The 27,401-nt window shown below is 45.0% G+C and overlaps 1 long non-coding RNA gene across 1 annotated transcript; it reads left to right on the forward strand.

Moving 5' to 3' along the window:
• Positions 1–2,011: 2,011 nt before the first annotated feature.
• LOC138752445 (uncharacterized) lies at positions 2,012–26,309 on the forward strand. Its single transcript, XR_011350648.1, has 3 exons — positions 2,012–2,267; positions 8,289–8,389; positions 26,177–26,309. It is a non-coding gene; the product is annotated as an uncharacterized lncRNA (long non-coding RNA).
• The last annotated feature ends 1,092 nt before the right edge of the window (positions 26,310–27,401 follow it).

Below are 27,401 nucleotides of genomic sequence, written 5' to 3' on the forward strand. Positions count from 1 at the left end.
AAATAAGTACACTATTGTTTTGTTCACAAAGTTTGGCTCTGACCCCTGATCCATCTGCGCACACACAGGTTTTGCAACCAGCACACAAAGGAAATTAATGTGCACACACAAGGTTAGTTCCCTAAAATAATGTAGTAATTAATAATTAATGTGAATTGATGATGTTACTGCCATTAATTTATTTCGATATTGCCTCACATAAAAATAAGAAATACTCATTGATATTTTATTTAATGGAACAATGAACTGAACAAAGTCGTTCAAAGTATAGAATAAAACCTTACTTTATTTTGTAGAATGCAATCAGACTGGTATTATATTAAAATGTGCCAATACAGTTTTATTAGCCATGAAGGATAGGCTGTGCCAAAATTATCTTGAAACCATTTCAAGTTTACATTTGCACAAGCATTCAGGATGCCTAGACTTTTGTCACAGGAAAAAAATTTGCACAATGTAAGATTTTTGTACACACTCACTACTAAAAATTAGAGAGAACATTGGTTGTGACAGATAAGAATTTCAGTGAGTATGTACATTGTTCAACTATGACAATAAAACACTAACATTAACTGACTCCTTAGGTCAGATATTATTTGGCTTGGACAATGAATACCAGCAGCAACAACATCTCATCAACAAATAAATTATCTGAACAGAAATCAAACTCAAGTTCACTAACATGCATATCAAAGATTCTGTTTCCACTGCAGACCAGAGACCGTATCCCATCGTTGGAGGCATTGTCTTTCGGATTAAACCAAAGCTCCCTCTGCTCTGTTAGGTATATGCAAAAAAATCCTTGGTGTCACTTTGAAGAGTAGCATTGGAGTTACTTGTTGTGTCCTAGCCACTTTTATCCCCAATTAACATCACCAAACACATACTATTTTGTCATTATCATGTTATTGGGTTCTGGAGTGTGGTGTATCTAAACTGACTTCCACCTTTTCAACAGTGGCATTTCAAAGATACTTCATTGCCTGCAAGTGATTTGTGATGGCCTAAACAGGATGTGAAAGGCCCTCTGAAAATGCATGCCTTTATTTACTTGTAATAAATAATCCCATGGAAATTGCTTTCTTTCTTCCTCATTAATTAACTTTACTAACCTGCTGTAATCCAAGCTTTTTTGTTTACTAGTTCCTGTACTCACTGGCTTCACACTTAAAGCTTCACGGAGGATCATTAATCCTTGCCTTTGGGAGTTGGACCGGCAGCCATGTGGACTTGGATCTTAGAGGTGCTGGTCTTCGGGCTTCTATATCTGCAGGAAGGTGGCTTCCAGAGGCGGGTACAATTACAATGTTAAAAGTAAATTTAGACAGGAGGTTGAATGGGGAAATTTAGAGGAATGTAGGCCAAATGCAGAAAAATTGGACTAAAGGGCTTGTTTTGACTGAGCTGGAAATTAGTATTGTCTCCTTTGTGTTTCATGACTGATCAGAAAGGACTATGGTTCAGAGAAAGGTACCTCACAGTTATTCTACGACAAGGAACCAGTTAATATGAAATTACTGAATGGAAAATTAGTCCAATCTGGAGAAACTCAGCAGGTCAATCAGTGTTCATTAAATAGCAAAGATAAAGATACATAACCAACATTTCAGGCTTGAGCCCTTCATCAAGGTATGAGCAAAATGTGGGCAAATGTCTGAATAAAATGTTGGGGGGAGGGGCAGGGGAGGAGCACATTCCCACAGGCAGGAGATAATAGGTGAATAAAGGAGGAAGGGGACCCCAGCAAATGGTGGGAAGGAGGGGGGGTGACTCTACGAATGGAGAGGGAAGGGGATGGAGAGCTGGAGGAAAAGAGACCGAGGGAGAGCAGGGAGTAGGTTAGCTGAAACCAGAGAAGTCAATGTTAATGCCATCCGGATGGAAAGAGCCCAGATGGAAAAGCAGGTGTTGCTCCTCCAAATCCCCACATTACGTTTTTACTTCAGTCAATACAAGGGCAGACTTTCATGTTTTACTGGAAAATGAGTCCAATGTGTTTCTCCTTTTTATGTGGCCTTTAATTCCAAATTGCCTGCAGTGGCGTGATTGACATCTCTCCCATGGTGTGAGTACAAATTCTATTTACAACACCCTCTCAATGCAAGGTTTTGCAATGTTCCTTGAAATGCTTCCGAATGGGGAAGATATTTATCCCAGGCATATTTCCAAGTCATGATGAGGGATAGTTTAATTGCAATTTCTCATTGTGTTGTACAGGTTCAAAAGAAGAAAATCATCAAGGTTCCTCTGAGAAAGCACCAGGAGAGGTCAGGCTTTCTTCTCACACACCTAGTTAAACTTTACCTTATGTTCATCTGTGCTTATCTGCATGGGAGTGTTTAAATGGATGTAGGAGAGGGATTTTATTCCATATCTAACCCACACTAGACCTGCCCTAGGAGTGTGTAGCAGGACATTGTTCAAGTTCAAGTTTATTGTCATCTGATTCTACATAAAAATGTACAACACAATAAAACAGAGCATAGCGTACCTGATGCACAAACATATAGACATAAGGATCCAAAATAAATATATGTAAAAATAATATACGGGTTCATAGGATTATTCAACAGTCCCACTGCCTGCAGAAAGACTGGATTTTATGCTCCTGTACCTCTTCCTTGAAGGTAGTGACTCAAAGATACTGAGGGCTGGATGGTGAAGGTCCTCAATGATTCTCTGAGCCCTCTTTGAGCACTGCTCCCTGTAGATGTTTTCAATGGAGGGAAGGGAGACCCCAATGATCTTCTCAGCAGTTTTAAATGCCCTCTGTACTGACCTGCAATCTGATGCTTTGCAGCTATCCAGACCACACTATGATGCAGCCAGCCAGGACACTCTCTATTGTCCTCCTGTAGAACATTGTTAGGATGGTAATCAGTAGGTTTGCCCTCCTCAACCTGCACCTTCCTGACTAATGAGGAGGTAATGGAGGGTGTTTTTCTCTGCATCTAACTCATACTGAAACTGCCTTGTTCAAAATGAGCTTTACGCAGTTCCTTAACTCTTTGCATCTGTCCTAAAGTGATACTGAGAACAGGAGTCTGAAATGGAAAATATTTCACTCCCCAAAACAAATATCCATCGACAGAGCTCAGAATTCAGACCCCCAAAATCCTTGCCATATGATATAATCTAACATGAGATCCAGCAAAATCCCAGCAATAAATCAACCAGCTTACCTGATATACTCAAATACCATTTATGACAGCAATACTGCATCATATAAGCAAAACACATGACATACAATGTTGGCTTAAGAAAGAAATATTGAAGACTTAGTGATTTAGGGTCTACACAACTCATTTATATTTTGGATTCCCAAACATTTTACAATTGAGAAATAATTGTCGTATATCTTTGTAAGAAAGAGGGGTTGTCAATAGGGAATACACTTGGAACATAATACAGCTCAAGATAAGATTCTGGTACATCTAATTAAATAAACGTCAGTAGCTAAGGCTGCAGATATTATTATTATTGAGCCAAAGTAGGGCTAAGATTTACAACACAAAACAGCACCAAAGTTGGGGAGAGGAGGTAATTTAAGAGGTGAAAATTAAGCGAGGACTAGTTTGAGTTGGAAGCACCTGATATATTAAGAGCAACAGAGAACAAAGGGAGTTTAAATGCAAAAATATGGATGTGTTAAGGAAGAACAAGACAAAACAGGGTGAATTTTGATTTAAACAGAGCAAGGTTGTAGGAATAAAAATGAGCGTAAAAGTTGGAACGTTTAGATGCATTTAAGCTTGATCGTGGTTCTGAGTTTGGCCAGGGTCTTTGGACATACCACTGAAGCTATTATGAAAGCAAAACAAATGTTAGGTTAAATAATCTCAATAGTGCTCAAGTCTCACAGTTTCAAGGAAGCTTCACAATGCGCTTGGTACAGCTTACTTGGAAAATAACAGTGATGGGAAAATTCTGAGAATAAATTCAAAGTAAGGGAGAGTCAAAAGACTTGTGTTAATGGAAAATGATTTTAAAATAAATATTAGGAAGCAAAATAACAAAATGCAAAGCAAGGTGCATAAATAGTTTCCAACTTTGTTTCTTAAAACAGTGAAACACCGTTAAATGACAGACATTATCTTAAGTCCTTACAAATTCACTTGGAGAAGAGAATCAAACCCCTAAAACCTATTCTGCATTTCAAATTTATTGTCAGGGTACATACATGACATCACATACAACCTTGAGATTCTTTTTCCTGCTGATGAGGCAGAATCACCACTTATTGGTCATGCAAATAAAACTGTACACACCGTACACATGTAAACAAATAAAGAAATGTAAACAAACTGACTGTGCAATATAGAGAAAATTAAAAAAATAAATTCAGTGCAAAGTTAAGAGTCTTTAAATGAGTCCCTAAATGTGATTGAATCTGATGGTGGGAGGGGGAGCAGCTGTTCCTGAACCTGGTGGTGCGAGTCTTGTGGCACCGATACTCTTTTCTGATGGCAGCAGCGAGAACAGACTGAGTGCTGGGTGGTGGGGATCCTTGGGCTGTGATGTCTTGGGCTGTGCCCACTACCTTTCGCAGGGCTTTCTGCTCAGGGGTGTTGGTGTTCCCATACCAAACTGTGATGCAGCCAGTGAGCGCACTTACCATCAAACCTCTGTAGAAATTTGCCAGGGTTTCTGATGTCATACCAAACCCAGTCTTGATTCTTTCACAGTTGAAGAGAGATCCCAAGAGACACAACAAGGATAGGATTCCCCTTGTCCTTATTAACTGCTCACCAGCCTCCACATCCAATATACTATCTTCTGCAATTTTGGCCTCCTGCAACATGATCCCACCACCAGACACAACTTCCTCTCTCCTCCCCTCTCTGCTTTCTGCAGAGACTGCTACCTCTGTGACTCCCTTGTCCACTCCTCCCTCCCCACCAATCACCCCCCCCCTTGGTACCTACCACTGTGGCCACAGGAGATGCTCCACTTGCGTGCACACCTCCTCTCTCACCACCATTCGGAGCCCCAAACAGTTCTTCCAAGTGAAGCAACACTTGTAAATCTGCAGGGGACATCTTCTGCATCTGATGCTTCCTTTATGGTCCCCTCTACATTGGAGAGACTGGACATAGACTGGGAGATTGTTGAGCGTCTTTGTTCTGTCTGCTGCAATAGTGGGAACCTCCCAGTGGCCAACCATTTCAATCCATTCCCAAACTAACATAGTCCATGGCCTCATGCACTGTCAAACCGAAGCCACCAGCAAATTCAAATTGACCAGGTGAGTCAATGCCTGAAGGTCCGTTTCTGTGCTGCTCTGCTCTGAATCCAATAAAAATTTGGAATTAAAACTCTAGTCTTGCTGGTAAATCCATTCGACTGCTATTAAATAATCCTTTCCTTTCACCACTCTGCTCTCGGAGATCCGCCATCCTGACCCAGTCTCGCCCATTTGGGACACTAGACAAATGGAGCAGTGCCCTCAGAAACGGGCCAGAAATCCACACATTTGTGTCCTCTGCTCCCAGAACCATTGCCTTCTCAAGGAAAATCCCGGACCGATAGCAAATGCTAACCCTTGACATTCTGAAAAATTCACCAGGAAAGAAACATCCCAGCAAGAACAATGAGGGGAGATTTGATAAAGTGGTATTTGAAACGGTGAGGGGATGGACAGAGTAAATGTAGACAGGCTTTTTCCACTGAGCGTAGGTGAGATTCAAACCAGAGGACATGGGTTAAGGGTGAAAGGGGAAAGGTTTAGGGGAAACATCTTCACACAGAGAGTGGCAGGAGTGTGGAACGAGCTGCCAGCTGAGATGGTGAATGCAGGCTCAATTTTAACATTTAGGAAGAATTTGGACAGATACATGGATGGGAAAGGTATGGAGGGCCATGGACTGGGTGCAGATCAGTGGGACTAGGCAGAAAGATAGTTTGGCATGAACCAGAGGGGCTAAAGAGCCAGTTTCTATGTTCTAATGTTCTATGGTTCTAAAACTGAGGCTCACCATTGAGAGAATTTAGGCCAGGGCATTCAGAGATCTAAATCTTGAGGAGACTTTGGAGGAGGTAAGTAGCAACAGGAGAAGGTTATGTGAACACAGGACCGGGGTAACTGCAATCAGTACCAAAGGCTATCAAGTACCAGTCTACCAGAGTCCCTGGAAGTTATCCTTAAATGTAGCAATGATAGTGTTAAATACATTTGTAGAGGGAATAAAAGAAGGAGTTGTCTCTTAAATCACAACCACGGAAAGGAGATGTATTTAATAAAAATTGGAGAGGCTGATGAAGAATGTTCTTTAGAATGGGCTCTTCCAGCTCTCTGATCCCACTGAAGGCAGATTGATAAGAGGAAATGGCCTACCTATGGCTGTCAACAGCCATAGAGCACAGGGAGTGTTATTTATAAACTAGCACGAACTGGAAAACAGTGAGCTCAGATATAATTAGCAGTGGGCTCTGGGGAAAAGGCTGATGTTGTAGTGTTTGGGAACCCAATTTGGAGGCTGCTTCTTTGATCTCTGCTTTTATGTATTAAGAGCAGGCATGTTGGTATCACGAACTTCACAGGAGAATTGGGATTTGGGCTGTGGCAAGAGATATCTGCCAGGAGGTTGTCTACAAAAGAGTTTAAATTTCAGTGTCCTTGATGTTGTGCTCTGTAATATTATTCTAAAGTAAACTGAAGGTACATTCTGATCGGCACACTTTCCATTTACAAGTTATAGCCTAAATTATTTATTTTTTATTGTTTTAAGTGGTCCGTGCAATCCGGAGCTGTATGTAAGGCATTTGAATGCTCCCCCACCCCCCGCGTCTGCGTGGGTTTCCTCCCACCATCCATCTTTCAGTTCCTCCCATCGGGAAAGAGATACAAGGGTATCAAGCTGAGGAACAGTTTCTTCCCACGGACAGTGAGAATGCTGAACAACCGAAGGAACTGCTCACACTGACCATCCGAGACTCTCATATTTACAAACAATATTTATTTATTTATCTGTATATGTGAATACTTGTCCTGCATATATATTGTTTGTCTGTATGTGTGTTATGTCTGGGTGTGTCTGCATGTTTTGCACTGAGGACCAGAGAATGCTGTTTCGTCGGGTTTTACTTGTACAATCGGATGACAATAAACTTGACTTGACAATGCTTCCAAAACCCCTGACTTGCTCCAGCAGGCTGACCCTGGATTATAACTTTTTTTTATCTGCCAGGGTAAAATCCCTAAGATGGTGTCATCCTTTACGAGCTGAGCAGAAGATATATCACAGTTCAACCAACATAGGATTTGCATACATTCTATTTCGGATTAGCTAAATCTAACTAATTAAACCTTTCTACTCCATATAGTTCAGTTGCGAGGATGGGCTTTACCCAAGAGATCATCTACAGAGGTCAGAGAAAAACAGAATTGAATGCTTACATATTTGGAGCGAGATGCACAGCTCAACTCTGTTAATCATGAAAACTATTGCCTGCCTTTTCCAGGAACTCCCCAATGTTATTAGTCTGACGAACCCTGGAGTGGGTTCTTCTGGATTGGTTTCCAGAGTTAATTATCTCTGTTACTGTACCAACAACAATCTCACACCTAATGTCAACAAAGCCAAGGAGCTGACTGTTGACTTCAGGAAGGAAAACCAAAGGATGAGGGATCAGAGGTGGAGAGGGTGAGCAAATTTAAGTTCTTGGGAGTCACTATTGGGAGGAACTTTCCTGGACCCAACACACCAATGGCATCGTGAAGAAAACACATCAGCACCTCTACTTTCTCAGGGGTTTTCGGAGATTTGGCATGACATTGGAAATCCTGGCAAATTTCTACAGATGTGTGGCGGAAAATGTACTGACCAGCTACATCACAGCCTGGTATAGGAACACCAATGCCCCCAAGCGTAAAGCCCTGCAAATGTAGTGGACGCAGCCCAGGACATCACGATCAAGAACAACTACATGGAATGCTGGCATTGGAGAGCAGCAGCAATCATCAAGGATCCACACCATACAGAACACAATCTATTCTCACTGCCACTCTCAGGAAAAAGATATAGATGCCACAATCAGAAACAAATTTGGTCTAATATGGCACTACATTTATTACATAACAATAAATTGAATCTTGAAGTCTCGAAAGAAGTATAGATGCTTTAAGACTCACACCACCAGATTCAGGAACAGCTGCTCCCCCTCCACCATCAGACTCCTCAACAACAAACTCAATCAGGGATTCATTTAAAGACACTCACTTGTGCACTTTATTGATTTTTTCTCTTCTGTATTACACAGTTCGTTCACATTTCTTTATTTGTTTACAGGTGTACGATGAGGACAGGTTTTATTTGCACTACCAATAAGTGGTAATTCGATCTCAACGCAGGAAAAAAGAATCTCAGGGTTGTATGTGATGTCAAGAACTGTAAGTACTCTGAATTACAATATTCTGGAAGTCATGGGTTCCACAGCATTGTAGTACTCTGCAGCATTGGGACACATTATGCCATACGTCCTTCATTCCACGGCCCCTGGTCTCTTTCTCTCTCTCTCGACTGCTCCAACAATCTCTTGCCCTCCTCAGCCATTCTCAGAGTCTCTCATTTCCATCTCAGCTGCACCTTCTGACTTTCTTTTCTTTAAAAGGAAGTCGACAATAATTTGGTATGGCTAATACCATCCAGGAGCCAGGCAGAACAATTAGTGCGGCGGTTTGTGCGACGCAGATACAGCGCCAGTGAGCTAGGGTTCGAATCTGGTGCTGTGTGTCAGGAGTTTGTACGTTCTCCCTGTGACTGCATGAGTTTCCTTCAGGTGCTCTGGTTTCCTCCCATCCTTCAAAATGCACAGGGGTTGTGGGATAATTTGGATATATGGGTGGCATGGGGTGGAAGGGCCTGTTACCATGCTGAACATCAAAATTAAATTTAAAAGTATACTAATGTAATGTAATAATGCAGCAATATATGAGAGACTGTTAGACAGGAACTACTTTTACTTGGAGTGTAGGAAATTGAGAGGTGATCATAGAGATGCATATTGACTCATGAGGGGCATAGATAAGGTAAGTATCATAGCCATATCTCCCAGGATAGGTCGTCTAAACCTGAAAGCTATTGCTTTAAGGTGAGAGGGGAAAGATTAAAAGAGGAACTAAGGGGAAGTTTTTTACACAGTGGGAATGTGGAAGTGCTAGAGGAAGATAACAATTAGACTATGATACAGAAGCAGAAATAGGCCATTCAGCCCATCGAGTCTGCCCTGCCATTCAATCAGGAGCTGATCCATTTCCCCACTCAGCTCCACTGCCTGGCCTGCTCCTTGGTCTGGATTTCTGGATTTTCCAGATTTTCAGCCAGCACTTTAAGGAGTATAAAGAAGAGTTGAACAGGTAAATTTTGATAGTTTAGTAATGTAACATCTTTTCCATATAAAATACAAAACAAAAAAAAACAAAATTTTGTTAATTTCCGCGACTTTTGTGCATCTGTGGCACTTACACACGCACACAAAAGCCCACTAAATTTAAGAGGTTTGAGAGTTTTCGAGAAGTCCGGATTCTCGGGTGGACCGGATTTCTGGAAACCGGATCTTTGGACTTTGACTGTAGATAGATAGGAAAGGTTTAGAGGGACATGGGCCAAATGCAGGCAAATGGGACAAGCTTGGGATGGCAGCTTGGTTAGTATGGATAGGTTGGGCAGAAGGGCCTGTTTCCCTGCTGTAAAACTCTATGACTCTATGTCACATATGGCAAGCCATCCACATGAAGTGCTTTGCTTCGTGCAGCTGCTCCCTCCTGGAATTCCAAGACATCAGGCACTCCTCAATCACACCTACTGTCTTTCAAATGAGAAGTGGCAGGGAACCAGAGGGAATTTGCTGTCCTTAGACAGGAAACATGAAGTTCCTATGGTCAAACTTCATCTGGAGAAAACAGGTAACAGCAGCTGATATGTTAAGAGCTTTTGTCAACACCCACTATTGGGTCCGTTTGATGTTAACTCAAGTGATGTGGGATGCAGCAATTAAATAGATTTTTTTGTGTGTAAATCATTATCCGTGACTGGGGTTCAGTTAGATATTAGAAGCAGAATTTATCCTTATTACAGTAAGTCCAACAATCTTTGGAGAGAATGATAATTTGACATCTGACTTACTGGATCCTGTTTCCAGTGCTCCCTGTGAACTCACTGGGTCTAGTTTCCTACACTGTTACTCGAGCTCCCTTTAAATTCACAGAGTCTGTTGGAAGCATTTTTTATCCCACTGTGTAGCATTCAAAAACAAAAAGTTAAATGCATGTTGGGGTATAATTAGGAGTAATATCCAATAATTTGGAAAACCTGCCAATCTGGCTCCCCAAAATCCTGAGGCTGCCAGATGACATAAATTTTACTTTAATCTCCAGTAGTTTCAACACTCATTTCCAAAACAGGTTTCAGTTCATTTTATGTTAGAGCAAGAATTGGCTTCAGAAGCAGTTCTACCACAATTCTTGATCATCCGCCATTCCATCACTAAGATATCCCCAAAAGAGGATTGAGGAGGAATTTCTTCTCTTCGGGACTTGGGAATCTAGCCCGAAGAGGTCTGTGGGGGGGTGGGGGGGGGGGGGTTCAGTAACAGAGGCAGATAGATTTTTGGATCGCAGGGAGTCAAAGACTATGGGGAGCAGGGGGGAAGGAAGTGGAGCTGAGGACAAAACTTAGTGGATGATTGAGCGAGTTTGGAAATCTCACGGCTTCCTCTTGCTCCAAATGATCCTAGCCAATGGCTGTGCTACATTTAATTCAAGCTGAAGCCTACATATATGCTGATGCATTTCAACAAGGACCAACAAGCAACAATCTGTGACAAGCAACCAAATGAAACTGCCCAGATTTAAAACACCAACTCTGAAATATATTCAGCTCCGGCTGTACCCAGTTGGAAAAATACATGCTAAAGGCTATGTTTCTCGGTTGTGACAAACTCAACCCCCGGGGCAAAAATTCTGTCTGAAAACCGTCTGTCATGAAACAAGTGCGAGAGAAAGGAGATTGAACTATTCACATATAATAACCTACAAATTAAATATCTCTTTTTCACAAAGTTGTGTGATCAACCCGGAGAAGTCATTCACTATAAATGTCTTGTTCATTTAGTTTCAGGAGTCAGGGCATTTGTAACAACAAGAGTGACCTTAACAGGGAAATTATAACTAAAGAAAGCTACATCTTTTGAAGGAAACTAAGGGCTTCTAGAGGCATGCTCAGGGGTTTCAATTTGACTGCTTTGGAGGGTATATTAAACAGAAGCATGTTATATATACAATGTAGTTATTGACTACTGGGAGAGAGAGAGTGGGAGAGATCCTATTAATCCCACCCCCAGCAGCCTCTCCACACATTCCTGAGGGGGATTAGTGCTTGCTCTGTAGAAGCTGAGGCTAAAAGCAATGTTTTCACATGAGAGTGACTATAACATTCAAATCCGTGCTACATAGAGTGTTAAAGCATGATTCCATGTAGCACAATAATGCCTTCTCTGTAGCCAGTCCCATGGGATTGGGGATGATGTGCTTCCACTCCAGTTCTGAGTGACTGACTGTGGAGAAGTAGCATCTTCCCCAGATGGGACAGGAGTGAGGTGATGTGTTGGGGAGGGGAGTTGCATTCCATCTGCCCCTTAACATGGGGTTCTGTGTGCACACATGCATTCACACATAAACGCAAAAGCACATATATTCACAACGCTCATGTGTGTGTATAATTGAAACTGGGGCAGCAAGGTTTATTGCAGTGCCAGCGGCCCAGGTTTGAATCCGGTGCTGTCTGAAAGAAGTTTGTACGTTCTCCCCATGTCTGCAGAGGTTTTCCTTGGGTGCTCCAATTTCTTCCCACCCTCCAAAGCGAACGGGGTTATAGGTTAATTTTGGGGTAACTGGGCAGGATGAGTTTAAATGGGCCGAATTGGCTTCTACTGTGCAGTAAATAAAATAAAATTTATAAAATAAAAATAAAAACACACATGAAGACACACATTAGCACATACACAAATATCGAGTCAGGCAATAGAGAACAGGCCCTTTGGCCCAAACCATCCATGCTGACCAAGTTGGCAGTGAAAACAGAGATATGCTGGATGAACTCAATAGATCTTGCAGGGGCTCCAGTTTCCTCCCCCCTTTCAAAATGTACCGGGACAGTAGGTTAATTGGGTGTAAATAGGGCGGCACGGACTCGTGGGTTGAAATGACCTGTTATTGTGATGTATGTTTCAATTTAAAGTCACTATATATAAATTTAAAATTTAAATTTAAATCTTTCTGAACCCTCTCCAAGACCAGCACATCCTTTTTTCAAATAAGGCTCACAAAACTGTAAGCAATACTCCAAGTGAGATGTCACCAGCGGCCTATAGAGTCTCAACATTACATCCCTGCTCTTACATGCTATCTCTCTAGAAATGAATGCAACATTGCATTCTTCACCTTTAGGGTGTCCTGCACAAGGACTCCCAAGAACCTTTGGGCCTCGGAAATTTGAATTTTCGCCCCACCTAAATAATAGTCTGCCCATCTATTTTCTTCCACCGAAGTGCACAACCGTGCTGGAATCATTTAAACTCATTCCACCATTGTATTTCATCTGTCATCTCTTTACCTGTTCTCCTCATCTATCAAGGTGTTAGCTGAATATGATGAGGACAGGTGAGAGGAAAGGTGAGAATTGATTTTGGCTTTATGAAAGGAGACAATGGGAAAAAAGGGAAGAGAGTGTGAGAGAGAGAGAGAGAGAGAGAGAGAGAAAGAGAGAGAGCGAGAGGCAGACAGAGCTGGAGGAAAGGAGACGGGGAAAGATGGGGGAGGGGGTTTAACGGAAACTGGAGAAGTCGATGTTAATGCCATCCAGCTGATGGGTGCTCAGATTAAAGGTGACGTGTTATTTCTCTCATTTGCAGGTGGTCATTCTGGGCTCGTCTCATTTGCCTGCATTTGGTCCATTTTTGTTCAAATGTAATTGATTTGGTGACCCTTCCAGTTTTACATGTAAATGTGTTTTGTTTTATATGCCAAGTTATGAAAGTTAGAGGCATTCTCTTAATACTCCAGAAACCCAGCAGTGCAGAGCAAACTGAGGATATTGAGAGCTGGGGTTAGAACGTGCCTACTTGCTCCAATAGGTACCAAAGCCCCACTGTAGGAGGCTATTGTGAGGCAGTCCACCAGGTGAGGAGGAACAGCTTAGGTCCTCAGCAATGTCTGGGCCCAAACTCCCAGCCTTTTACAGATTTCCCTCGTTCCTGAATACTACTGCTTCATTTTGAGCAGGTCATGGGCTTTGTGAGCCGATGACAGTTACGCTCTGCCACAGAGCCCCTAAATACATCTTTGAAGTTTCCTCTCTTTTCCCCAACATCTTTCCCATGATGGAGCTCACAACTTTTGCACCAATTTTAAAAGCCGAACAGATGCACAGATCAGAAGCAGCCACAAGGGGTTACAGACTCTAGGGAAGCAGAGGATTGGTGCAGGGCACCAGAAAACAGGGAGATCACCCCCCCCCCCATTTGAAAAGGAGAAGCAGAGGAGATGACCCACAGGATGATCAGCACGGCGACGGGCCAGAGTGGGGTTCACCAGCTGAAGAATCAACAGACGTCAGGCTGCTGGTAATTCAAGGAACCTGCACAGGCTGTGGGCTGCTGGAAACTGCAGTCACATCAGGCAGCGGTCTGCTGGAGACTGGTTGAAGGGGTACCAGGGTATTAGAAGTGGGATGCGAGAGGGTGACGAGGGTGCTGAAGGGTTTCTGATCATATTGGAGCTCTGGCTGATGACTGGACTCTTGTGTGGCTGCGGAGCCTGCAGGAGCACTGAAGGCGAATCCACAGACACTCGGTGACTCTGGGGGATCTCTTTTGCTTCTCTTTCTCTGATTGTAAGAGGTGCTTCAGGCAATTTCTGCCAATAATGAATTTGTCTGCCTTACTGCAGATTAAGGCAAATTCTGTGTAATATTACACTGGCTTTATTACAATAAAGGAATCTTGGAGATAGTGAATATTGCCAGAATTTTCTGTTTTTATTTTACATTTCCTGAATAGTCAGTTCTTTTGATTTTGATTTTCGTTCACATGCCAACAATCAGAGATAAAATCATTCCCCCATGCCTGTTGTAGCTCAGTGCAGTGCCCCTTTTCTACAGCAGTGATGTTTCATCGAGCAATGCTGGGGAGAGAAGTCCTCACTTCCCAGCACAACCAAACAATTAGTTTGGCATGTAAACATGGCGTGGAGAGGGATGGAAATGGATTAATGAAGGTCTCAAGCCATGACATCATCCACCGAACATCACCAGTTTAACAAGTTGACTGAAACACAGGGTTTGGACAGATAAATTCCTCTGTTGACTCAAACCGATCTTTATGAAATCCCACTTGCCACAAATGTATATTGATTAACCCCTTTTATGTTTCAGTTCAAGATTATTTGATTGTCCTGTAATAAAACAGTGAGTAGACAGAATTTTCTTCAGTCCACTGTAAGGCAGACATAGATTCACTATCAGCAAAAATTGCCTGGTGCCTCTTACAGTCAAAGAGCAAAAGGGTGTCCTCCTCTGAGTGTCCATGGATTTACATCCAGCAACTCCTGCAGCCAGTCCAAACCCAAGGTCCAGATGCACACCTCTGACACGATCAGGAAGTCCACTACAGTATCCTCTCGCGTCCTGGTTTCGATACCTGGCACCCATTCAACCAATCTTGAGCCAGTCTTCAGCAGCCCACAACTTGGTGTGAGCCCTTTGACCACAGTCGCCAGCAGCCCACAGCCTGCATGGGTTCCTCACCTCGAGTCACCACCAGCCAACATTCAGTGTGTTCTTCTACCTCAGAGCTCCTCACTGGTCCATTTTATTATTTACTCATTACGTATTGATGAGTTTGTTGATCTTGGTAGCTCACTATAATTGCTGTGGACTTGAGAGGGTGCTTGATATAATGGAGAGAGATGAGAGACCACAGATGCTAGAATGTGGAGCAAAGAACCATCTGCTGGAGGTAGCAAGTCAGTCTTAATGAAGGATTCCATTCTGAAGCATAGACCGTTCTTTTTCTCCTGATGAGTACCTCCAGCAGATTTTTTTTTTGTTGTTTGATGTGATGTTTTCCCTTGGCTGGCATGTATTCATCCGGGAATCCTAGGTCCTTCCATGTGAAGCAACACTTCATTTGTGAATCTGCAGGAATCATCTACTCCATTCGGTGCTCCCATTGTGGTCTCTGCACATTAGGGTTAGGGTTAGGGTTAGGGTTAGGATGCTGTAGTGCAGTACATTGGAGAAACTGGGTGCTGACTGGAAGATTACTTCGTTGAACACCTTGGTTCTGTCTGGCACAATAGTGTGGATCTCCCAGTATCCACCCATTTCAATTCCCTACCCCATTTCCCTGTTGACATAGAACAAACAACATAGAACATTACAGCACAGTACAGGCCCTTCTGCCCACAATGCTGTGTTAACCCATATGTACATAACAAAAAAAATCTCTTGCACTGCAGACTGAGACCACTAATGAATTGGAGGAACAACACCCCATATTCCATCTGGGCACCCCCAACAGGATGGCATTAACATTGACCTTTGGTTTCCGTTAGCCCACCACCCCCTCATCTTTCCCTATGTCTCCTTTCCTCATGTTCTGTCTGTCTCTCTCTCTCTCTTCCCTTTTCCCTCTGTCTCCTTTCACAGAACAAAAATCAATTCTCACCTCTCCCTTATCAGATCCTTTTGAGTTGTAGGTTTATTTAGATATAATTGGGTGGCATGGGTTTATATGGCCAGAATTGGCTTCAGCTGAATTGTAAATAAAGTTTATTTCTTTTTATTAATTATCAAAAAATATCAGCCACTATCTGTTCGAATGCAGAAGCAAACATGAAGGGCTGAATGGCCTCTTGCTTCTATTTTTAGCTCTTATGTTTCTGCGTTCACTTGAGGATGAATATGGTTTACTTACCAAGAGGCCAATGGCTTAAAAGAATGTTCCATTCTTCTGCTGAGAAGGATTAAAAACAATTCCAAGTGATAATAACATTACTGTACTCCATCTCTGGCACTGTAGTAACATTCATTGGCTTTGGCCTCCAACGAAGAAAAATTACCATTCTTGTGATTCCTGCTGCTGAAACCATTCACAGCGTGCAGTCAAAATCAAAAATCCGGATGCCAGAAATCCCGACCACCCGAGAATCCAGACATCGAAAACTCTCAAACGTTTTAAATTTAGTGGGCAAGAGATACAGATGGACAACAGCAACCATACATACATAGCACATGCATTTAGAAGCCATAATAATGGATCCTAAAATTGATAAACTGCATTGTGAAGAGAAAGAAAAACATGTTGAAATTGAGTGACAAACTTGAAATAATTAAGAAATTAGACACACGACATTGGAAGATCTACAATTTACGATATTAAAAAAGTTACTGCAGGAAAGTCCATGGACACAGCTATTAAATTTGTGGAATAGAAACATCATTTCAGTCTTCAAAACATCATGCCAGCACACATAGTGCAGAATAATCTTATCACGAAGAAATTACAAGGTCATAAACAAGGTAATATACGAAAGTGTTTAAAGAAAGCAGAAGAAATGACAAGCAGTGCAGCAGATGCAGGGGGAGGTTGCGTAAGTTCCACCCACCGGCAGTGCCGCAGATACAGTGGAAGCTGTGTGTTCCACCCACCAGCAGTGCAGCAGATGCAGGGGGAGGCTGTGTGTTACACCCACCAGCAGTGCAGCAGATGCAGGGGGAGGCTGTGTGTTCCACCGATCAGCAATGCAGCAGATGCAGGGAGCTGCATTTTCCACCCACCAGCAGTGCAGCAGATGCAGGGGGTTGAGCATTCTACCCACCAGCAGTGCAGCAGGTGCAGGGGGCTGCATGTTCCACCCACCACAGTGCAGCAGGTGCAGGGGGCTGCATGTTCCACTCACCAGCAGTGCAGCAAGTTAACGTAGGGCTGCATGTTCCACCCAAAAGCAGGGCAGCAGGTGTAGGGGGTCAGCGTGTTCCACCCAAGAGCAGTGCAGCCAATGCGGGGTCTGTGTGTTCCACCCACCAGTAGTGCAGCAGGTGCGAGGGGCTGCGTGTTCCACCCACCAGAAGTGCTGCAGATGCAGGGCTGGGACTGCATGTTCCACCCATCAGCATTGCAGCAGGTGCAGGGAGGGTTGTGTGTTCCACTCACCAGCAGTGCAGAGGGTGCAGTGGGGCTGTGTGTACCACCCACCAGCAGTGTAGCAGATGCAGGAGAAGCTGTGTGCTCCACCCACCAGCAGTGCAGCAGATGCAAGGGGGCTGTTTGTTCCACCCACCAGCCGTGCAGCAGGTGCAGGGTGTCTGCTTATTCTACCAACCAACAGTGCAGCAAATTCAGGGGGCTGTGTGTCCCACCCACCAGCAGTGCAGCAGTTGCAGGAGAACCTGTGTGTTCCACCCAACAGCAGTGCAGCAGATGCAGGATAATATGTGCTCCACCCACCAGCAATGCAGCAGGTGCAGGAGAAACCGTGCATTCCACCCAGCAGCAGTGCAGCAGGTGCAGGGTGGCTGTGTGTTCCACTCACCAGCAGTTCTGCAGGTGCAGGGCGGCTTTGTGTTCCACCTACCTATAGTGCAGCAGATGCATGGTGTTGTGTGCTCCACCCACCAGCAGTGCCGAAGGTGCAGGGGTGGGCTGTGTGTTTCACCCACCAGCAGTGCAGCAGGTGCCGGGGGCTGCATGCTCCACCCACCAGCAGAGCAGCAGATGCAGGAGAACCCGTGCGTTCCACCCAGCAGCAGTGCAGCAGGTGCAGGGTGGTGGTGTGTTCCACTCACCAGCAGTTCTGCAGGTGCAGGGGGGGCTGTGTGTTTCACCCAACAGCAGTGCAGCAGATGCAGGAGAATATGTGTGTTCCACCCACCAGCAGTGCAGCAGGCGCAGGAGAAACTGTGCATTCCACCCAGCAGCAGTGCAGCAGGTGCAGGGTGGCTGTGTGTTCCACTCACCAGCAGTTCTGCAGGTGCAGGGCGGCTTTGTGTTCCACCTACAAGTAGTGCAACAGATGCATGGTGCTGTGTGCTCCACCCACCAGCAGTGCCGCAGGTGCAGGGGTGGGCTGTGTGTTCCACCCACCAGCAGTGCCTCAGATGCAGGAGAAGCTGTGTGTTCCACCCACAAGAAGTGCAGCAGGTGCAGCAATGTGGCTGTGTGTTCCTACCAACAGCAGTGAAGCAGATGTGGGGAGCTGCGTGTTCCACGCACCAGCAGTACAGCAGATACAGGGGGTGCTATGTGTTCCACCCACCAGCAGTGCAGCAGATGCAGGTGGGCTGTGTGTTTCACCCACAGGTAGTGCAGCAAGTGCAGGGGTGGGGCAATGAGTTCCACCCAACAGCACTGCAGCCAATGCTGGGGTGCTGTGTGTTCTACCCACCAGCAGTGCAGCAGATGAAGGGGGGCTGCATGTTCAACCCACCAGCAGTGCAGCAGATGCAAGGGTCTGTGTGTTCAACCCAACAGCAATGCAGCAGATGCAGGGGTCTGCATGTTCCACCCACCAGCAGTGTAGCAGATGCAGGAGAAGCTGTCCGTTCCACCAACCAGCAGTGCAGTAGATGCAGGAGAAGCTGTGTGTTCCACCCACAAGACGTTCAGCAGGTGCAGGGGTGGGGCTGTGTGTTCCACCCACCAGCAGTGCAGCAGATGCGGGGGTCTGCATGTTCAATCCACCAGCAGTGCAGCAGAGGCAGGCTAGCTGTGTGTTACACCCACCAGCAGTGCAGCAGGTGCGGGGGTGGGGGTGGGCTGTGTGTTCCACCCACCAGCAGTGCCTCAGATGCGGGAGAAGCTGTCTGTTCCACCAACCAGCAGTGCAGCAGATGCAGGAGAAGCTGTCCATACCACCAACCAGCAGTGCAGTAGATACAGGAGAAGCTGTGTGTTCCACCCACAAGAAGTGCAGCAGGTGCAGCAGTGGGGCTGTGTGTTCCTACCAACAGCAGTGCAGCAGATTTGGGGAGCTGCGTGTTCCACACATCAGCAGTACAGCAGATGCAGGGGGTGCTATTTGTTCCACTCACCAGCATTTCAGAAGGTGTAGGTGTGTGGGCTGCGTGGTCCACCCACCAGCATTGCAGCTGATGCAAGGGTCTGTGTGTTCAACCCACCAGCAGTGCAGCAGATGCAGGAGAAGCTGTGTGTTCCAGCCACAAGAAGCGCAACAGGTGCAGTGGTGGGGCTGTGTGTTCCTACCAACGGCAGTGCAGCAGATGTGGGGGTCTATGTGTTCAACCCACCAGCAGTGCAGCAAAGGCAGGCTAGCTGTGTGTTACACCCACCAGCAGTGCAGCAGGTGCGGGGGTGGGGGTGGGCTGTGTGTTCCACCCACCAGCAGTGCCTCAGATGCGGGAGAAGCTGTCTGTTCCACCAACCAGCAGTGCAGCAGATGCAGGAGAAGCTGTCCATACCACCAACCAGCAGTGCAGTAGATACAGGAGAAGCTGTGTGTTCCACCCACAAGAAGTGCAGCAGGTGCAGCAGTGGGGCTGTGTGTTCCTACCAACAGCAGTGCAGCAGATTTGGGGAGCTGCGTGTTCCACACATCAGCAGTACAGCAGATGCAGGGGGTGCTATTTGTTCCACTCACCAGCATTTCAGAAGGTGTAGGTGTGTGGGCTGCGTGGTCCACCCACCAGCATTGCAGCTGATGCAAGGGTCTGTGTGTTCAACCCACCAGCAGTGCAGCAGATGCAGGAGAAGCTGTGTGTTCCAGCCACAAGAAGCGCAACAGGTGCAGTGGTGGGGCTGTGTGTTCCTACCAACGGCAGTGCAGCAGATGTGGGGGTCTATGTGTTCAACCCACCAGCAGTGCAGCAAAGGCAGGCTAGCTGTGTGTTACACCCACCAGCAGTGCAGCAGGTGTGGGGGTGGGGGTGGGCTGTGTGTTCCACCCACCAGCAGTGCATCAGATGCAGGGGGCTGCATGTTCTACCCACCAGCAGTGCAGCAGATGCAGGAGAAGCTGTTTGTTCCAGCAACCAGCAGTGCAGCAGATGCAGGAGAAACTGTCTGTTCCACCAACCAGCAGTGCAGTAGATGCAGGAGAAACTGTGTGTTCCACCCACAAGAAGTGCAACAGGTGCAGCGGTGGGGCTGTGTGTTCCTACCAACAGCAGTGCAGCATATGCAGGTGGGCTGTGTGTTTCACCCACAGGTAGTGCAGCAGGTGCAGTGGTGGGGCAGTGAGTTCTACCCAACTGCATTGCAGCCAGTGCCAGGGTGCTGTGTGTTCAACCCACCAGCAGTGCAGCAGATGCAGGGGGCTGTGTGTTCCACCCAACAGCAATGCAGCAGATGCAGGGGTCTGTGTGTTCAACCCACCAGCAATGCAGCAGAGGCAGGCTAGCTGTGTGTTACACCCACCAGCAGTGCAGCAGGTGTGGGGGTGGGGGTGGGCTGTGTGTTCCACCCACCAGCAGTGCATCAGATGCAGGGGGCTCCATGTTCCACCCATCAGCAGTGGAGCAGACGCAGGAGAAGTTGTCCATTCCACCAACCAGCAGTGCAGTAGATGCAGGAGAAGCTGTGTGTTCTACCCACATGAAATGCAGCAGGTGCAGGGGTGGAGCTATGTGTTCCTACCAACAGCAGTGCAACAGATGGGGGGGGGGGCTGCGTGTTCCCCCCACCAGCAGTGCAGCAGGTGCAGGGGCTGTGTGTTCCACTCACCAGTGGTGCAGCAGATGCAAGGGGGCTGTGTGTTCCACCCACCAGCAGTGCAGCTTTATTCCTTCTTAAATTTGAATTTTAAAAGTACTGCCCAAGATTTCAAATAATCTTAAAATCCAGACAGATCCAATCCCTGAGCAGTCCAGATTTTCACATTTCTACCGTAATATTCAGTACCAATAAAAGAGGATGCATGCAAGACAGAGAGTGGAGAAGTAAGTGGAGAGAGCTGCAGCCAATTCAGAGCATTCATGGAAAATATACCATGAGTGTTCCTGGTCTCAGGAATGGCTGGTTTGGGATCTGAAGTGTCAGGCAGGGGAATGCGCTGCTCAGCCGGAAAGCATTTGGCTATGGCACATCCAGCTGAATCCAACATCCCGACTCGGAAGGACCTGGCTCCCCAACAGAGGATGTGCAGTCAGGGACTACATTTTGATGAAGTATTCTAGTTTGAGCCATTCCCATGCCAGGACACTTGCTCATTGCAACCAAATACATCTTCTGCTCTTCATTCTCACACAGATCCACATCATGCTTGGGATATTATAGAATCATGGAGTTGTACACTGTGGAAAAAGGCTCTTCGGCCCACCAAGACGCTGGATATGAACCATCTCTTTACACAAATCCATCACTGACCTTTTGATACTCCCCACATTCCCATCAACTCCTCCTGGTCCACCTACACATATAAGGCAATTTCCTCTGGCCAAATAACCCACCAACCTATATTTCCATCTGGATTTCCATCGAGATTGCACATGGAAAGATTTGTAAATTTTCAGAGTTTGTATTGGCTGTTATCTGGTTGGGTTTTGGTTTTAAACCACAGCACACCACAATTTAATATTTAGCCACTCCAAAATCTAAAAGAAAAATATACTCAACTGCAGCAGGCCCTTGCACATAATTGGTAATGTCAAATCGCTGATCCATGTGATAATCTCCCAGGATACGTTGAACATTGGGAGGGATCCATCCCATAATCCATTGCACAATGAATGCTCAGCGCAAGGAAAATATGAGGTTTGATTCCACTTCTACATAAATGGGGTTCCCATCGGGAACGTGGATTCAGCTGCGTTAAGGAGATGATTCCGCGTGACTACTTTGTGATCTGCAGTTGGAATAAGAGAATTAGGACCCAGTTCAGTTGTGAAGTTCCCCATGGAAATAAACAAGCCCACAGCAGTCACATGGAAAAAGACACCAATTTGTATGAAAGTCTGAAGATTTTATAGTAGTCTGAAATTGAATTGAATTATTTTCATGTGTACCAAGATAAGTTTTGTTTTGTGTGCCATCTGGGCAAGTCAACTCATCTTTAAGCAAAGCAGTCAGCGGCCACAAGTGGTTGCAGGCTCCGTGCAGCAGCGGACCAGCATAGGGCACCAGGAATGGTGAGAACATTGCGGGAGACCTGGTCGGGGGGGGGGGGGGGGGTGGGGGGACCCGTGCGGGCTGCTGGAAACTGGCTCATGGGAAAGTTAGAACATAAAAATTGGATCAGGAGTAGGCTATTCAGCCCATCAAGTCTGCTCATTCAGATAGCAGAGTGGGGATTTGAGAGGGTGCTGAGGGCAAGAAGGGATCCCCCAAGGGCCTTGGGTGCTGAAGGCTTCCTGATTGTGTTAGAGGTTTGGATCTGGAGCTCAGGTGGCCGATGTATTGAACACGGGTCTGTGCAGCTCTTAAGCCTGCGGGGAGCGCTAGAGGAAAATCCACAGACATTCAGTGTCACTGAAGGGACTCTCTTTTGCTTCTCTTTCTCCTTCACTGGAAGGGGGCGACTCTAGTAGTGACTCTTTATTTGCCTTATGGCAGGCAGAAGGTAACTTTTGATCATATTACATGTTCTGTAATATTACATGGCAATAAAGGAATCTTGAATCTTGGAAATTGACTGCAGATCACTGATCAGTCAAATCAAATGCATTTTAATACATTGTGGTTGTTCAATTTTGTGAGGAACATTTTATGCCTACTTGCTTGCACTGTACAAACACATCTCACTTATTTGCCACTCCTGCACAGAATTATTTAGGTGTGGGCCATTCAGCCCATCTAGCCCAGGCTTCCTTTCTGCACTTAGCACAACCTCCTATCCAGAAATCTGCTTGTGTTTCAGGATTATGATGCCCAAAAAATGTTTGGCTGTTGTTTGCTGTGACTGCTTCCTCAAGCATGGATCTTGGAAATGTTTACTTGTAATTGCCTGGAGGAGGATTTGAACCGGATTTCTGAGATGAGGTTGAAATTTCACAACCGGTTGCTGCATCATTTGCTTCCATCCCAGGACTTCAAGCCTGCGAACCATCCCAACTTCCTCAGTCAGCCTCCCTTCCTGCAATCCACAGTCTTTTAAAATCAAACCACTGTTAATCGTACCTCTTTAATTTATCATTCCACCTTACCCCTTTTACTTTGACCTTGGCCCTTGCCGTGACTTCTTGATCCTCTGTCTTCCCCTCTTTCACCAAGAATGCCTGATGAAAGGGGGAGCTAACACTGAGAAACATTCCCAAGGTTAAACAGAGTAAACAGAAATGAGCAAATTAAGAAGCAGTAATTTGTCAGCACTGGGCTTGGATTTCTCCAGAGAAATAAAGGGTTTTGGGTTGCTGGAGGCAGGGAAAAATAGAGATTTCTACCTCACCTTGGATGTCAGGATCATTTTTGTTTTGTAAAGTTTGCCCCGGTTTCATGTTAACAAGTCTGGATCTAAAGCCTACAGCCATCTCCTTAATAAAGCACTGAAGGAGTTAATGCGATGCTGCGTTGCTCTGTTCTTGGAGGCATCTACAGAAGAAGATAATTAGTGTCTAGCTCTATCTGCCATACAGTGGAGCCAGCACTTACGCAGCCAAGAAGAAACCCTTGGAGACCATGAGATTGGTTGGAACTAGCCCAGTAAATCTCTTCTGAGTCATCATTACTTAGCTGTACACTCTCCTGGGGGTGAGCCGAAGTAACAGAGATGAAATGTTAGGCTCCAAATATGAGCACACAATAGACATCATAGGATTAAGGAGAATGTGAGCTTATTCTCATCTACACTAAATTCACTCATAAGGTGAGGCAATTCCCCACCAAAAGCAGGCATTTTTGCTGCAACCCCTTGCAAAGTTCAGTCGATAGTTGGAATTCATTAATGTTGGATTTGGTGAGGCATTCAATGTTTCAGGATAAGAATGGGTTCAGGCAAGTCAAAGGTCAAGAAGGATAAGAATTATTGCAAAGGGAATCATCCCTATTTTGTCTTTCTCTTTAAAACCATCCCCTGATTTAACGAATATGGGCTAACTATGATCCAAAAAAAACTAAATTTATGCCAGATATAAATTATTCAGGAAACTCCCTTCTATATTGATCCAATTCAAATGTTATTTTCTCTTCTACATGTGGCTACCTTCTTGAAATCTCTTGTTCATATGTAGTTCTAGACACAGAGGATTCAAACACCGCCTGACGCTGGAAGTTAGATTTTGGAAAGTGGTCGTCATCCACCTCTAGTTTGCGGGGTTTTAAACCCTTCTCAGAGAACGGGCACCCTGGCTTTAGCTGAGCAGGTCGCAGCATGGAAACAGGCCCTGAAGCTTGTATTGACAGCCCTGTTGATTTGTTAGCAGCTTGGATAATGCTGGAGATGTTGACGATCTCTCACTGCGACTTTAAGAAGTGTGGTTCTAGTATTGGAGATCTATTCCAAAGTACAGAGAAGGAAGCCTGAGAGAGCTCAGGCACTGAGTATAACTGAAACCAAGAAATATAAATTATTCTGCCTTCGGAGATCACAGAATTAGAGAAAAAGAAAGTAAAGTGGGTTGTGTAGAGGTTCTCCGTGGGCTCGTTGAAGAGAAGAAGATCAAGGGGAAGTATGGTCTAATCACCTGTGACATTCAGCCAAATTGCCCTAATGAATAGTCCTATTGACTAACATGGACAAGTTGGGCCAGAGAGCCTGTGATTTCAAACTATGAGCAATCTATTCTCCCTGTAGTTGCATTTGAATGATGTGGTGATCTGGAGTTTTCTACCCTTCCACCCCATATTGACATGATCTACCGGGATTGTTGTCTGAAGAGGCCAGACAAGATCATTGAGGACCCCTTCCACCCCACACACAGTCAGCTGCTCCTGTCAGGGAAAAGATACAGGAGCATCAGAGCCAGCACCACCAGGCTGAGGAACAGCTTCTTCCCACGGGCAGTGAGAATGCTGAATGACCAAAGGAACTGCTCACACTGACCATCCGAGACTCTCATATTCACAAAGCAATATTTATTTATTTATCTGTATATGTGAATACATGTCCTGCCCATGTATTGTTTGTCTGTATGTGTGTTATGTCTGGTTGTGTGTCTGCGTGATTTGCACCGAGGACCGGAGAACGCTGTCTCGTCGGGTTGTACTTGTACAATCGGATGACAATAAACTTCACTTGACAATGCTTCCAAAACCCCTGACTTGCTCCAGCAGGCTGACCCCAGGTGAACCATGCACTACTTGTCAGTCACTGGTGCGCAAGATAGTCATATGATCAGCACTCGAGTGCACCAACATTGCAGCATAAATCTTTTCACATATGGTTGACGTGGAAATCGCTATTGATGTTAACCAGTCGTGTCCTTTATTGAAGCGGGGTCCAGCTTCATCCCTGACCAACCATGCTAAAAAATGCAAACTAGCCCAGTATATCACAGGTAAAATCCTCCCCACCATCAAGGAACATTGACGTCAGGGAGCAGCCACAATCATCATAGATCCACCCAGCACACGCTCTGTTCTCGCTGCCACCATCTGGAGCCACCAGTCTCGCACCACCAGGTTCAGGAACAGTTGCTACCCCTCCACCATCAGACTCCTCAACTGCCGACTCAATCAGGGACTCATTTAAGGACACATATTTTGCTCATTATATATTACTGAATATTTAAACATCTATACTTGCACAGTTTGTTTACAGTTCTTTCTTTCGTCATGTACCTTCACAGTTACCAGTATAGAAATAACTAAGCCTGGCCCTCAGAATAAAGAATCTCAGGGTTGTATGTGATCTCATGTATTTACTCTGAAAATAAATTTGAACTTTGAACTTTGAGAAACCTCAGCCAGGTTTCTATTTACTTTATTAGGTGAAAGTGGAGCTGGAAAAAAATAAATATTCATATCAAGGCCATTCCATCTTCATATAATTGCTTCCCCATAGTACCTTGCCTTGTTAACAGGTATTCTGGACATTCAGTGTTTATAACATTAAGTTCCTGTCTCCAACCACCTGTTCCTTTATCTCACGTGGAACTTGCTGCAGAGAAAGTGCATGCTGAATTTTCATCCATAAAAAACTATGGTACTTCATTGGTTTATAAACATATCGAGGTATTCTGAGGAAATGAAAGGCACTATTTAAATGCATTTTCTTTGTTGTTTCCAATAGATTCCTTCTACATCAAGTATCAGAGCATGCGAAGTCATAGGGGTTTTCAGAACAGAGATACTGCTTCTGCCCCAATCGTCTACCCAAGCTAGTCCCATCTGCCTGCATTTGGCCCACATCCTTGGAGGGCAAAAAGAGCTCCCAAAGGGCCTTGGGCACTGAAGGCTTTCTGATTGCCTTGGATATTTGGACCTTGAGTTCAGGTGGCCAATGGATCAAACGGGGGTCTGTGCAGCTGGAGAGGCTGTGGGATCGTCAGAGGTGTATCTACGGACACTCAGTGACTCTGAAGGCTTCTCTTTCTCTCGTACTGTAAGGGGTGCTGGGTGTCACTATTGGTGACTCTTTGTCTGCCTTACGAAGGGCAGAAGGAAATTTCTTGTGATATTACTTGTTCTGTACTATTACATGACAATAAAGGAATCTTGAATCTTGAAACTATTCCCATCCATATACCTGTCTAAACGTCTTTCAGATGTTATAATTGTCTCTGCCTCTACAAGTGATAGGTTAATTTCTCACTAACCCTAGTGTGCAGGTCACTGACAGAATCTGGGGGCAGCTGACGGGAATGTGGGAAAAATTAAATGGGATGAGCATAGAATTCATGTGAATGGGTGATTAATGTCAGTATGGACTTGATGGGCTGATGGATCTCAAAATGCTGGTCAATCAATGTGAAAAAGGACCCCATTATATCAATGATTAAAGTTTATCATTGGTTCTAAAGAACTTTGGGAAGTTCTGAGGTTGTGGGAAGCGAGTCATTTGTTCACATCATAAGCTTAGAAAATAGTCAAAACTCAAGCATTCCCAAAACATGAAATTATCAGGTTCCTTTGCTGCCTTTCAATCAAAAGTGATTGTTTGCCAAAGGAATACTCTGATCTTTTCAACTCTGCATATTTATCTCAGGTAAACAAATCCCCAGTGTACGCACCTGAATCGTGGTCCAAGAACAATAAAGACAAATCTACTAAATTTAATAGACCCTTTCAACAATTTGATTGGCGGTTAGACTGCATTGTTAAACTCCAGAGACAGGGCAAGCAGATGTGAGTTTTGCAGGATGAAATTTATCAATGAAGGAAAGACTGCAAAATAGTCACAGGAACTCCTCCTATTACCAGATAGGTTTCTATTAAGGACTGCTCATGTTGTAATTTAGGAACATACTGACAGGGGTGGACCACCTAATTATGGTGACTGGTTTGAAGTCTGAGTT

This window comes from Narcine bancroftii, chromosome 2 (genome assembly GCF_036971445.1).
Source record: "Narcine bancroftii isolate sNarBan1 chromosome 2, sNarBan1.hap1, whole genome shotgun sequence".
Lineage (NCBI taxonomy): Eukaryota > Metazoa > Chordata > Chondrichthyes > Torpediniformes > Narcinidae > Narcine > Narcine bancroftii.